Consider the following 12,077-nt stretch of genomic DNA (forward strand, 5'->3'; position numbering starts at 1 on the left):
GAAGATTTTCAAGTGAACAGGTCTCCAACATACATATACCTCTGAAAAAAAAAAAAAGGTGAAAATATGCTTCATTTTTCTCTTTTACCTCAGTTCAGTTCAGTTGCTCAGTCGTGTCTGACTATTTGCAACCTCATGAACTGCAGCATGCCAGGCTTCCCTGTCCTCACCAATCCCCAGAGCTTGCTCAAATTTATGTCCATTGAGTCGGTGACGCCATCCAACTAACTCATCTGTCACCACCTTCTCCTCCTGCCTTCAGTCTTTCCCAGCATCAGGGTCTTTTCTAAGGAGTTAGCTCTTCACATCAGGTGGCCAAAGTATTGGAGTTTCAGCTTCAACATCAGTCCTTTCAATGAATATCCAGGACGGATTTCCTTAGGATTGATGGTTTTGATTTCTTTGCGGTCCAAGGGATTCTCAAGAGTTCTCTCCAACACCACAATTCAAAAGCATGAATACTTCGGTGCTCAATTTTCTTTATATTCCAACTGTCACATCCATACGTGACTACTGGAAAAACCATAGCTTTGACTAGACAGACCTTTGTTGGCAAAGTAGTATCTCTGTTTTTTAATATGCTTTCTAGGTTAGTTATAACTTTTCTTCTAAGGAGAAAGTGTCTTTTAATTTCATAGTTGCAATCACCATCTGCAGTGATTTTGGAGCCCAAGAAAATAAAGTCTGTCCCTGTTTCCATTGTTTGCCCATCTATTTGCCATACAGTAATGGGACTGGATGCCATGATCTTAGTTTTTTAAATGTTGCATTTTAAGCTAACTTTTTCACCCTCCTCTTTTTTTATTCCACTCTCCTCTTTCACTTTCATCAGGAACTTCTTTAGTTCTTCTTCACTTTCTGCTATAAGGGTGGTGTCATCTGCATATCTGAGCTTATTGAGATTTCTCCCAGCAGTCTTGAGTCCAGCTTGTGCTTTCTCCAGCCTGGCATTTTGGATGATGTAATATGCTTATAAGTTAAATAAGCAGGGTGACAATATACATCCTTAACATACTCTTTTCCCAATTTGGAACCACTCCATTGTTAAATGTCCTCTACCTCATCATTTAAATGAATGTGATCTGATCAAATGCATGACCATATATGAGATAGGGTTAGAGTAAAATTAAGTATTGCTTTAATACCTAAACCCAAATTGTGTACTCATGTATGCAAAAAATTACTCAAAATCAGGAAAACTGGTATTCTTAGAGTAGGTAGGAGTTTGGGCAGTCTTAAAATTTGAGTATTTGGGCCAGAATTTAATGCTACAAATTTGTTGACTATATTCCTTGGTCAAAAATCTTATACAGTTAGGGAAACTGAGGAGAAAAGATTCATATTGTGAATGTAAAGTGCTTATGTATTTGTCCATTTGTGGCTCAGTGGTAAAGAATCCACCTGCAATGCAAGAGACTCAAGAGATGTGGATTATATCCATGAGTCAGAGGATCCCCTGGCCAAAGAAACAGCAGCCCTCTCCAGTATTCTGGCCTGGAGAATCGCAGGAACAGAGGAGCCTCCATGGGGTCGCAAAAGAGTCAGACATGACTTAGCGACCAAACAACAACAAGTTTATTTTAGACGTACTTAAGTACTAATTTTGTATGTATGGATGTGAGAGCTGGACTATAAAGAAAGCTGAGCATCGAAGAATTGATGTTTTTGAACTGTGGTGTTGGAGAAGACTCTTGAGAGTCTCTGGGACTGCAAGGAGATCCAACCAGTCCATCCTAAAGGAAATCAGAGCTGAATATTCATTGGAAGGACTGATGTTGAAGCTGAAACTCCAATACTTTGGCCACCTGATGTGAAGAGCTGACTCATTTGAAAAGACCCTGATGCTGGGAAAGATTGAAGGCAGGAAGAGAAAAGGATGACAGAGGATGAGATGGTTGGATGGCATCACTGACTCAATGGACATGAGTTTGAGTAAACTCCGGGAGCTGGTGATGGACAGGGAGGCCTGGAATGCTGCAGTTCATGGGGTCTCAAAGAGTCGGACACGACTGAGTGAGTGAACTGAACTGAGCTGAACTGAAGTACTAATTTATTTTTCCTCAAAATTTCTCATTATCATTCTAAAAGGGCAAACAAAGGAAAATATCTAAGTGGGAAATGTATGAGAAATAATTAAAATTACCAAGAAAACAGATAAAGCTAAAGACCCTTTGTAATCATCAAAGCATCAGATTCTTCAGTTCTTTAAATTAAAGCAAATACTCAGCACTCTTAAAATTTCTAGGTAATTAAATGGGTTCTGTAATTTGGCTACTTTGACTATAATCTTGCTGATATGGACAGTATTTTATTAATGATATCTCAAGGGGGATTTGTGGTAGCTTGAAAATTAATGAAATATTAATAACTAACAACTGAAGAAATGCAGATATGTCTGCTGTGGAAAAAAACGTGACCCGCATGCTCCTTACCTTAAAAGTATTTTATTTATTTATTTTTATTTGTATTTGCATTTAAGCATAATAATGTATGCTGTAACTTGAAGAGTGGGCATTTCACTAGAAATATAATGTAGATATTATGTGCTCTTTGGCAGATCTTTGTGCAGAATAACATTTGGTAATTTGACTTGTTTGGGGGTGAAAAGGGGCTTCCTGGGTGGCTCAGATGGTAAAGCATCTGCCTAAAATGCAGGAGACCCGGGTTCGATCCCTGGGTCAGGAAAATCCTCTGGGGAAGGAAATGGCAACCCACTCCAGTACTCTTGCCTGGGAAATCCCATGAACGGAGAAGTGTGGTAGGTCACAGTCCATGAGATCACAAAGAGTTGGACACAACTGAGCAACTTCACTTGGGGGTTAAAAATAATTTTTTGCAATAAAAGAGTGGTTTATATTTTCATATAATGTAATGTGTGACATAATCCTCTGACAAGAAGCAGCTGAACTTCTTTGACTTCACATGAAAAATAAATACCTCATCTACAGAAGGAGAATGGCTAACCTTCTGAAGATGATTCTCTGTGATACTATATGGTAGGGCACAAAATCACTGAGTAGTAAAGAGTCAAATTTTCACTCATAAAAAGGGAAGAATTCTGCCTAGCCTAATGCATCATTCTAGTATGGAAAGGATCACTGGTCTCTGAAGGAATTATACAGATATGTGTGTTGAGAGTGGTGATACAGTCAAATGCTAAATTTCACCTAGTTTGTGGGAAGAAATATCACTTTCACCAAATCATTTAAAACTTATTTGAGGGCACAGTGAAATTTGTTTCAGTTCAGTTCAGTCGCTCAGTCATGTCTGACTCTTTGCGACCCAGTGAATCGCAGCACGCCAGGCCTCCTTGTCCACCACCAACTCCTGGAGTTCACTCAGACTCACGTCCATCGAGTCAGTGATGCCATCCAGCCATCTCATCCTCTGTCGTCCCCTTCTCCTCTTGCCCCCAATCCCTCCCAGCATCAGAGTCTTTTCCAATGAGTCAACTCTTCGCATGAGGTGGCCAAAGTACTGGAGTTTCAGCTTCAGCATCATTCTTTCCAAAGAAATCCCAGGGTTGATCTCCTTCAGAATGGACTGGTTGGATCTCCTTGCAGTCCAAGGGACTCTTAAGAGTCTTCTCCAACACCACAGTTCAAAAGCATCAATTCTTCGGTGTGGTCATGTCCAACTCTTTGCAATGCCATAGACTATACAGTCCATGAAATTCTCCAGGCCAGAGTACTGGAGTGGGTAGCCCTTCCCTTGTCTAGGGGATCTTCCCAACTCAGGGATCAAACCCAGGTCTCCCACATTGCAGGTGGATTCTTTACCAGCTGAGCCACAAGGAAAGCCCAGGAATATTGGAGTGGGTAGCTTATCTCTTCTCCAGGGGATCTTTCCGACCCAGGAGTCAAACCAGGGTCTCCTGCATTGCAGGCAGATTATTTACCAACTGAGCTATGAGGGAGGGCATAGTTTTAAGCCATTACATAAGCATTCAAATTGGGCAGAACCGAATAGACATTTTACTAGTGAGGAGATGCAGATGGCCAAAAAGCACATGAAAAGATGTTCAACGTCACTAATCATCAAGGAAATGCATATCAAAACCACCATGAAATATCATCTCACACCTGTCAGAATGACTGTCATCAAAAAGAACACAAATATGGGACTTCCTTGTTGGTCCAGTGGTTAAGAGTGCAGCTTCCAGTGCAGGGGATGTGACTCATTCCCTGGTCAGGGAACTAAGATCTCACATGCTGCAGAGCAACTAAGTCTATGTGTGACAACTACTGAACCCACACACTCTAGAGCCCATGATCCACAACAAGACAAGTCTGCCTGCCTCAACAAAGACTTAGCACAGCCAAAATTTAAGAAAAAGAACACTAATAACCAATGTTCTTGAGGAAAACCCTTAGTCACTGTTGGTGAGAATGTAAATCAGCACAGTCACTGTGGAAAACAGTATGGAGGTTTCTCAAAAAAACTAAAAATAGAAGTGTCATATGACCCAGCAATTACATAATCCCACTCCAGGGAATATATCCTAAAATGAAAAAAACCAAAAGCATTCACTCAAAAAAAAAAATACATGCGCCCCAATGTTCATAGCAGCATTACTTACAATTGCCAAGAAAGGGGAGCAACCTAAATGTCCAGCAAAGACATTTGATAAAGAAGATATTGTATGAATCTGCAGTGTAATACTATTCAACCAGGAAAAAGAACAAAATTTTGCCATTTGCAGCAGCATAGATGGACTTGGAGGGATATCACTTATATGTGAAATCTAAAATATACAACAAACTGGTGAATATTACAGAAAAGAATCAGACTTACAGATATAGAAAAGAAACTGGGAGTTACTAGTGGCAGGAAAGTGGCATTATAGAGGTGGGAAAGTGGGAGGTACAAACTATTGGATGTAAGACAGGTTCAGGATGTATTGTGAAACACAGGGAATATAAATATTTTTTAATAGCCATAAATGGAAAGTAACCTTTAAAACTGTTTAAGAATTTAAAAAATAGGGAAACTGTAGAAAATAAATGAATTATTTCTAACTGATTTGGGGTAATTTGTGTGTGGAGGGGGCGGCACAATTACCATGTAGGATTAACATTTTATATTGACCTGCTATGTAACATACATGACTTAGCATGAATCTGAATTTATTTTTCACTAAGAATTGAGGAAAATAACTTTTATGTTTGTTTGAGAATATATTTTTTTCTACAAGCAGTTGGGAATTTTTATACTTCTGTCGCAGAGTATCTTAACACAGACCCTAATTTTTAGAACAATTATTGTTACCAAGAAAGATTGAAGAGAAAATTCCTTTAAAAAAGACAACAACAACAAAAAACCCCCGATATTTGCATAGACCTATGCAGAACCATACACTGGTACACATATTATTCTTAGTCTCACTGCAAAATAATTCATTTTCTGTGTATACATTATATCCATCTGTGAACTTGAGTGCTGTAATTTGTGATGTGGAAGTGTCCTAACCAAACATGCATTAGTTATAGCAAGATCAAATACAAAGACTTTACAGAAGCACTAATGATGAGAGAAGTTTTATACTTTTCATATATAATTTTTTCTTTCATTTGAGGAAATGTTATTTAGCAAGCATGGAATGATATTTTTAGTCTAGAGAGTTAATTAATAATTCATTCATGAATAATCATTAAAAGCAATTATTAAAATGTATGTCTAACTTCACAAAGCACAACATTAAAATGCGTGCTTATTTCAACTGGTGATTTTAATTCACAGGCCTGCTTCTTGTACTCTCTGCATCTTTTAGTACCTACCTTACTTAGTACCCTCGTTTGTACCTGATTCGTACCTTCTTAGTACCCTTTGGACATTTTTTCTCTCCTTCTCTCCCTTTCTTTCTGTCGGTATATTTGTATTAGAGTGAACACATACAGCCTTATGAATCTGTTTACTAAGTTAGTGCTGCCTGTAAGATGCATAAGTAATAGCCATAGCTGTTACTTAAATTTCTAGTAACCGTAATATAATTTATTTAGATAAATTTCAAAAGTTATCTGTAACAGAAAAGTATAACCTTTGCTTATGAATGAAAACACATTAGAAACCTTTTTGCTTAATTTATATTTCCTTTATTCATTTTCGAAATGAGATTTGAGGCGCTCTCCTATACTTAAGCTTGAAATGCCATTTGATACAGACTTAGTACCTGAGAATAGATATGGCACTCTGCTCTAAAAATTGCACACAGTAGACTCTGAATGACCTTTTGCTGAAGTTTCTCCTTTTCGTTAAGGTATTGCTTTTGGAAAAAGCCCTTGGTAAAGGAGCATTGTCAAATCGATTAATCCATTGGCACTGATCAAATTATTTGATTAGCTACCAGAAATCATGGGCCCAGTGAATAGGAGTTAACTGAAATATTTTTTGATAGCTTAAAAATGTTCTGAACTGACACCTTCTACCTCCTATATTGTGTTTTTCTTCTCTATCCCAATTTTATGCTCCTTGGTAGTCTGCCTTTCCACAATTTTTCCGGCAGAACTTATTTGCTTCTACCTGATGTTCTTAAATATGCAACTGTGATGATAGCACTAATCACACTATGATGTGATATTTAGAATTATGTTCCCACACAAAGCTGTAAACTCTTTAAAAAATAGTTCACATCTTAAATTTATGTCAGGGGCTAGCACCATGTTTTCTAAATGACAGAAACTGATGATTGCTTGCAGTCGAATGAACGAATAATTGATCTTCTAAAGGACCCAGACATTGAGAAATCAACCTAGAGCAGGCACTCTTGATCAAAACCCAGTGTTCTTTATTTCACAAGTCATAAACTTGGTTCTCATTGCTATCTCTGAAATTCACAGAAGTAGGCATTGAAAACATTTTTGTTTTGTTTTGTTTTGGTAAAGCAGCACTTAAAATATTACCTGTAAGTTTTAAGGTGCCCCTTTGCATCTTGTGTGTTCTGACTTGGAATTCTATATTTTAATTCTATTTTTTGTGCTTCATATCTATTTTAATATTTTATATATGTGATTATTATAATACTACAAAAGTACTAATGATTTTGAATTGATCTATTAGTCATATCCCTGACATTGGATTATTAATTTCATAGTAATTTATTTTCTAAGTCTTTAGAAATATTTTCTTAAATTCAGCAGTAAATCATATAATCTTACTTTCAAAATAGAAATATCTCAATAAAGGGCTTAATTGCAATATAATAGGCCATATCAGTCGTAAAATATCATTTAAGGAGAATGTGAAGAGTTGGGACAATGAATTTCAATGCCAAAACGCAATAAAAACAATGTTAAAAAAAATTGAAGGCATTTTATAAACTTAATGTAACTTTAGTGAAAAATTGTAATTTTTATCTCACTAGTGCTTGAGAAGTAAAAAGAAAAAATATATATGTATGTAATTCATTGACAGTCAAAATGAAATACATTAAGACAGTCTATACTGAGTTTCACTCCCCAATCTATGGAATGCCAAATGGAAAACAATTTTAATTATAATTTTAGAAATCCTATTAAAATTGTTGATATCAGTTCAGTTTAATTCAGTCACTTAGTCATGTCCAACTCTTTGCGACCCCATTAACTGCAGCATGCCAGGCCTCCTTGTCCATCACCAACGCCCAGAGTTTACCCAAACCCATGTCGGTTGAGTCGGTGATGCCATCCAACCATCTCATCCTCTGTTGTCCCCTTATCCTCCTGCCTTCAATCCTTCCCAGCATCAGAGACTTTTCAAATGAGTCAGCTCTTCACATCAGGTGGCCAAAGTATTGGAGTTTCAGCTTCAACATCAGTCCTTCCAGTGAACACCCAGGACTGATCTCCTTTAGGATAGACTGGTTGGATCTCCTTTAGGATGGACTGGTTGGATCCCCTTGCTGTCCATGGGACTCTCAAGAGTCTTCTCCAACACCACAGTTCAAATATATCAGTTCTGTGCTCAGCTTTCTTTGTAGTCCAACTCTCACATCCACACATGACCACAGGAAAAACCGTAGCCTTGACTAGACGGATCTTTGTTGACAAAGTAATGTCTCTGCTTTTCAATATGCTGTCTAGGTTGGTCATAACTTTTCTTCCAAGGAGTAAACATCTTTTAATTTCATGGCTGCAATCACCATCTGCAGTGATCTTGGGGCCCCAAAAAATAAAGTTAGCCACTGTTTCCACTGTTTCCCATCTATTTGCCATGAAGTGATGGGACCGGATGCCATGATCTGAATGTTGAGCTTTAAGCCAACTTTTTCACTCTCCTCTTTCACTTTCATCAAGAGGCTCTTTAGTTCTTCTTCACTTTCTGCCATAAGGTGGTGTCATCTGCATATCTGAGGTTCTTGATATTTCTCCCGCCAAACTTGATTCAAGCTTGTGCTTCATCCAGCCCAGTGTTTCTCATGATGTTCTCTGCCTATAAGTTAAATAAGCAGGGTGACAATATACAGTCTTGATGTACTTCTTCTCCTATTTGGAACCAGTCTCTTGTTCCATGTCCAGTTCTAACTGTTGCTTCCTGACCTGCATACAGATTTCTCAAGAGGCAGGTCAGGTGGTCTGCTATTCCCAACTCTTTCAGAGTTTTCCAGTTTATTGTGATCCACACAGTCAAAGGCTTTGGCATAGTCAATAAAGCAGACATGGATGTTTTTCTGGAACTCTTTTGCTTTTTCCATGATCCAGCGAATGTTGGCAATTTGATCTCTGGTTCCTCTGCCTTTTCTAAAACCTGCTTGAAGATCTGGAAGTTCATGGTTCACGTATTCCTGAAGCCTAGCTTGGAGAATTTTGAACATTACTAGCGTGTGAGTTGAGTACAATTGTGCGGTAGATTGAGCATTTTTTGGCATTGCCTTTCTTTGGGATTGAAATGAAAACTGACCTTTTCCAGTCCTGTGGTCACTGCTGAGTTTTCTAAATTTGCTGGCATATTGAGTGCAGTACTTTCATAGCATCATTTTTTAGGATTTGAAATAGCTCAACTGGAATTCTATCCCCTCCACTAGGTTTGTTTGTAGTGATACTTCCTAAGGCCCACTTGATTTCACATTCTAGGATGTCTGGCTCTAGGTGAGTGATCACACCATTGTGATTATCAGGGTTGTGAAGATCTTTTTTGTATACTTCTTCTGTGTATTCTTTCCACCTCTTCTTAATATCTTCTGCTTTAGTTAGGTCCATACGATTTCTGTCCTTTACTGAGCCCATCTTTGCATGAAATGTTCTCTTGATATCTCTAATTTTCTTGAAAAGATCTCTAGTCTTTCCTATTCTATTTTTTCCTCTATTGCTTTGCATTAATCGCTGAGCAAGGCTTTTTTATCTCTCCTTGTTATTCTTTGGAACTCTGCATTCAAATGGGTATATATTCCCTTTTTTCCTTTGCTTTTCACTTCTCTTCTTTTCACATTACCTATACTGTATTACTCTTTTTCCACATTGGACAAAATTAATAAGTGTCTAAGGAAATGTATGTATAAACCATGTGGCCATTTTATGCAATTTATATTCTGTGGCATTTCGGAATACTTATATTATTCAAATCACTTCTGAAACATTTGAGCAAAAAATAAAAACCATAGATAATTTTGTTGTTGTTGTTCAGTCACTAAATCATGTCTGACTCTTTGCAACCCCATGGAGTGCAGGGTGCCAGGCTTCTCTGTCCTTCACTATCTCCCAGAGTTTGCTCAAACTCATGTCCATGGAGTCAGTGATGTTGTCTAATCATCTCATCCTCTGCCACCCCTTCTCCTTAGTGTCCCCTGGGAAGCCCCGATCAGAGTAAACTCCACATTATCAAGGAATTTTACCATGATCATCCTACTCTAACAATCTCTCGGAAAGCTTGTGCTTATTATTTGACAGTAATATAATATTGTACAGCTCTGACCAAACAATTTAGGAATCTTCAGGCATGATTTCTTGGCTCCCTGATACCATATTCAAAGATGTTGTTGAAGCAGGCATTATCTATGTGTCAATAGACTGGGATAAGTTAATTATGTTCATGAAACAGAAAGAAGTCTAATGGAGAATAGTAAACAATAGGAATGTTAGGAGATAGGTCAAAGAGGAGTCCAGAGGGACATCATAAGTACCTTTCATGCGTCACAGTAAAAGTTTGCATTCAATTCTAATTACAAGTGGAATCAATAGCAGTGTTTTAAGTGAGCATACCATTACTGCACATTTTCAAGAGTTAGGAGTCTCTTACTTTATTTCAAGAGAACATGATGGAGATGGGAAATAACACGGCCATTTCATAATCTATTTTGGAGATAGAATTGGTACAAACTTGTAGTTGGATTGGGTTATAAATAGAAATGACTTTTTGTTCTTTGGTCTGCATACATGAGTGCATGATAGTGCCATAAACTCATAAAATATTAACTGACATGGGAAAGACTGATGGAAAGGTATACTGGGAATGAATGGTAGTTAGTTGTGCCTAATAGACATCCAAATAGTCAAGAAATAGAGTGGTCTTTGTTCTTTGAGATACCCTTTAAGCTCAATCACAAAATCTAATTTTGTGGTTGGTCTAGCATAATGCTTTCTGGTTCCAATATTGCACTTCAGTTATGACTTATCAAAAAAATTTATGTTTGCTTATAAAGTAGAAAAAATTATTACCAACCTATTTTACCTTTGCAAAGGATCATCATATGAGTATTTTAAATAGAATACATCCTTGTCTTGTCAAGGTACTTCATAAAATATGTTGAGCAATAAGTAAGGAGAAGCCAATCCAAGATAAACTAGTTAAACCCCCCCAAAATATACATTCTTTATAGTTATTTAATCTTATGATCAATCCTGAGCAATAATAGAGAAATATTTTGATGTTTATATTTTTCTTAGGTTTATTTGCAAAAATATTGAAAAGTCTTAAGACATTTTAGTAGACACCAAGAAATGGATTTCCCTGGTGGTTCAGATAGTAAAGAATATGCCTGCAATGGAGGAATCTTGGGTTTGATCCCTGGGTAGGAAGATCCCCTGGAGAAGGGAAAGGAAACCCACTCCAGTATTCTTGCTTGGAGAAATCCATGGACAAAGGAGCCTGGCGGCTATAGTCCATAGTATCGCAAAGGGTCTCAGACACAAATGAGTGACTTTAAAGAAATGGTGGTAAGACATTGGTAAGACATTCTCTGGTAGGCACCATAGAAGGAAGTAAAATGGTGTGCCCGTAATAGAGGTTTCAAATGCCTTCTACAATGGATTGTCACTAGTATAATTCTGATACATTTTTTATCACTTTATATCAAAGCAGAGATACAAAAGGATTTGCCAAATGTGCATTTTTTCCTTCTATGACTCTTTACGAATGTATTGATACAACATTTGGAATGGCTGTTCTGTATTCAAAATATAACTTCCCACTGACTGCTTATGAGAAGCTAATCCAACTAAATACAATGTGTGCTCAAAGTTAGTATTTAGGTGCACAATCATCACCTCCAATAGAACAACCCAAACAAATATCAGGTTTTTAAAATCAGAAATAAGATTATTTTTCTGTCTTGCACTTTCTCTTAATGTTATCACATTTTCTATCCAGAATCAAATTATCAGTAAAAATAGTGTCCTTTCAATTTTCTTATCTGTCATATTTGGTAACTTTTCACATTTATCCTTTTCTGTCTGTTGTATTTATTATAGATTAAGTCATTGAAGTATAATATAAATACAGGAGTACTGCTTTTGTTTTCTAATTGTTTACTTTGATTCTAGTATTGTTCCTCTTTAATTTAAAAGGAACCTTTCACAAATTCCCCCACTTCACTGTATCTGTTTCTTAGCACTTCCTTCTCTATCTCTTTACCTCTTTTCCTCCTCTCTTCTCTCCCTCTTCCAATCTATAAATTGGATACTTTAAAGTTTTCTAGTTTAGGTATTTAGTCAGTTGTGGCTTAACACTATGATGTAGTGTTAAGAGTGCAGAAGAAACATTGAAAGTATAAGACAAAGTATGGGAAAGAAAATTATAGGGTAGAGAGAGATTTAAAATATTGTCAGTGTGTTTAAAGTGAATTTGTTAGATAAATGGTATTATCTAATAGTGAAGACAGAAAAAAA

The 12,077-nt window shown here is 37.0% G+C and overlaps 1 protein-coding gene and 1 non-coding gene across 2 annotated transcripts in view; both read left to right on the plus strand.

The window, feature by feature from the left end:
• The window catches only part of LOC120854102 (receptor tyrosine-protein kinase erbB-4), a 1,232,614-nt gene that overhangs the window by 768,820 nt on the left and 451,717 nt on the right, over window positions 1–12,077 (plus strand). The window lies entirely within an intron of this gene.
• TRNAF-AAA lies at window positions 2,614–2,685 on the plus strand. The gene has a single exon. It is a non-coding gene; the product is annotated as a tRNA-Phe (tRNA).

This window comes from Oryx dammah, unplaced genomic scaffold (genome assembly GCF_014754425.2).
Source record: "Oryx dammah isolate SB20612 unplaced genomic scaffold, SCBI_Odam_1.1 HiC_scaffold_27, whole genome shotgun sequence".
In the NCBI taxonomy this organism is placed as follows: Eukaryota; Metazoa; Chordata; class Mammalia; order Artiodactyla; family Bovidae; genus Oryx; species Oryx dammah.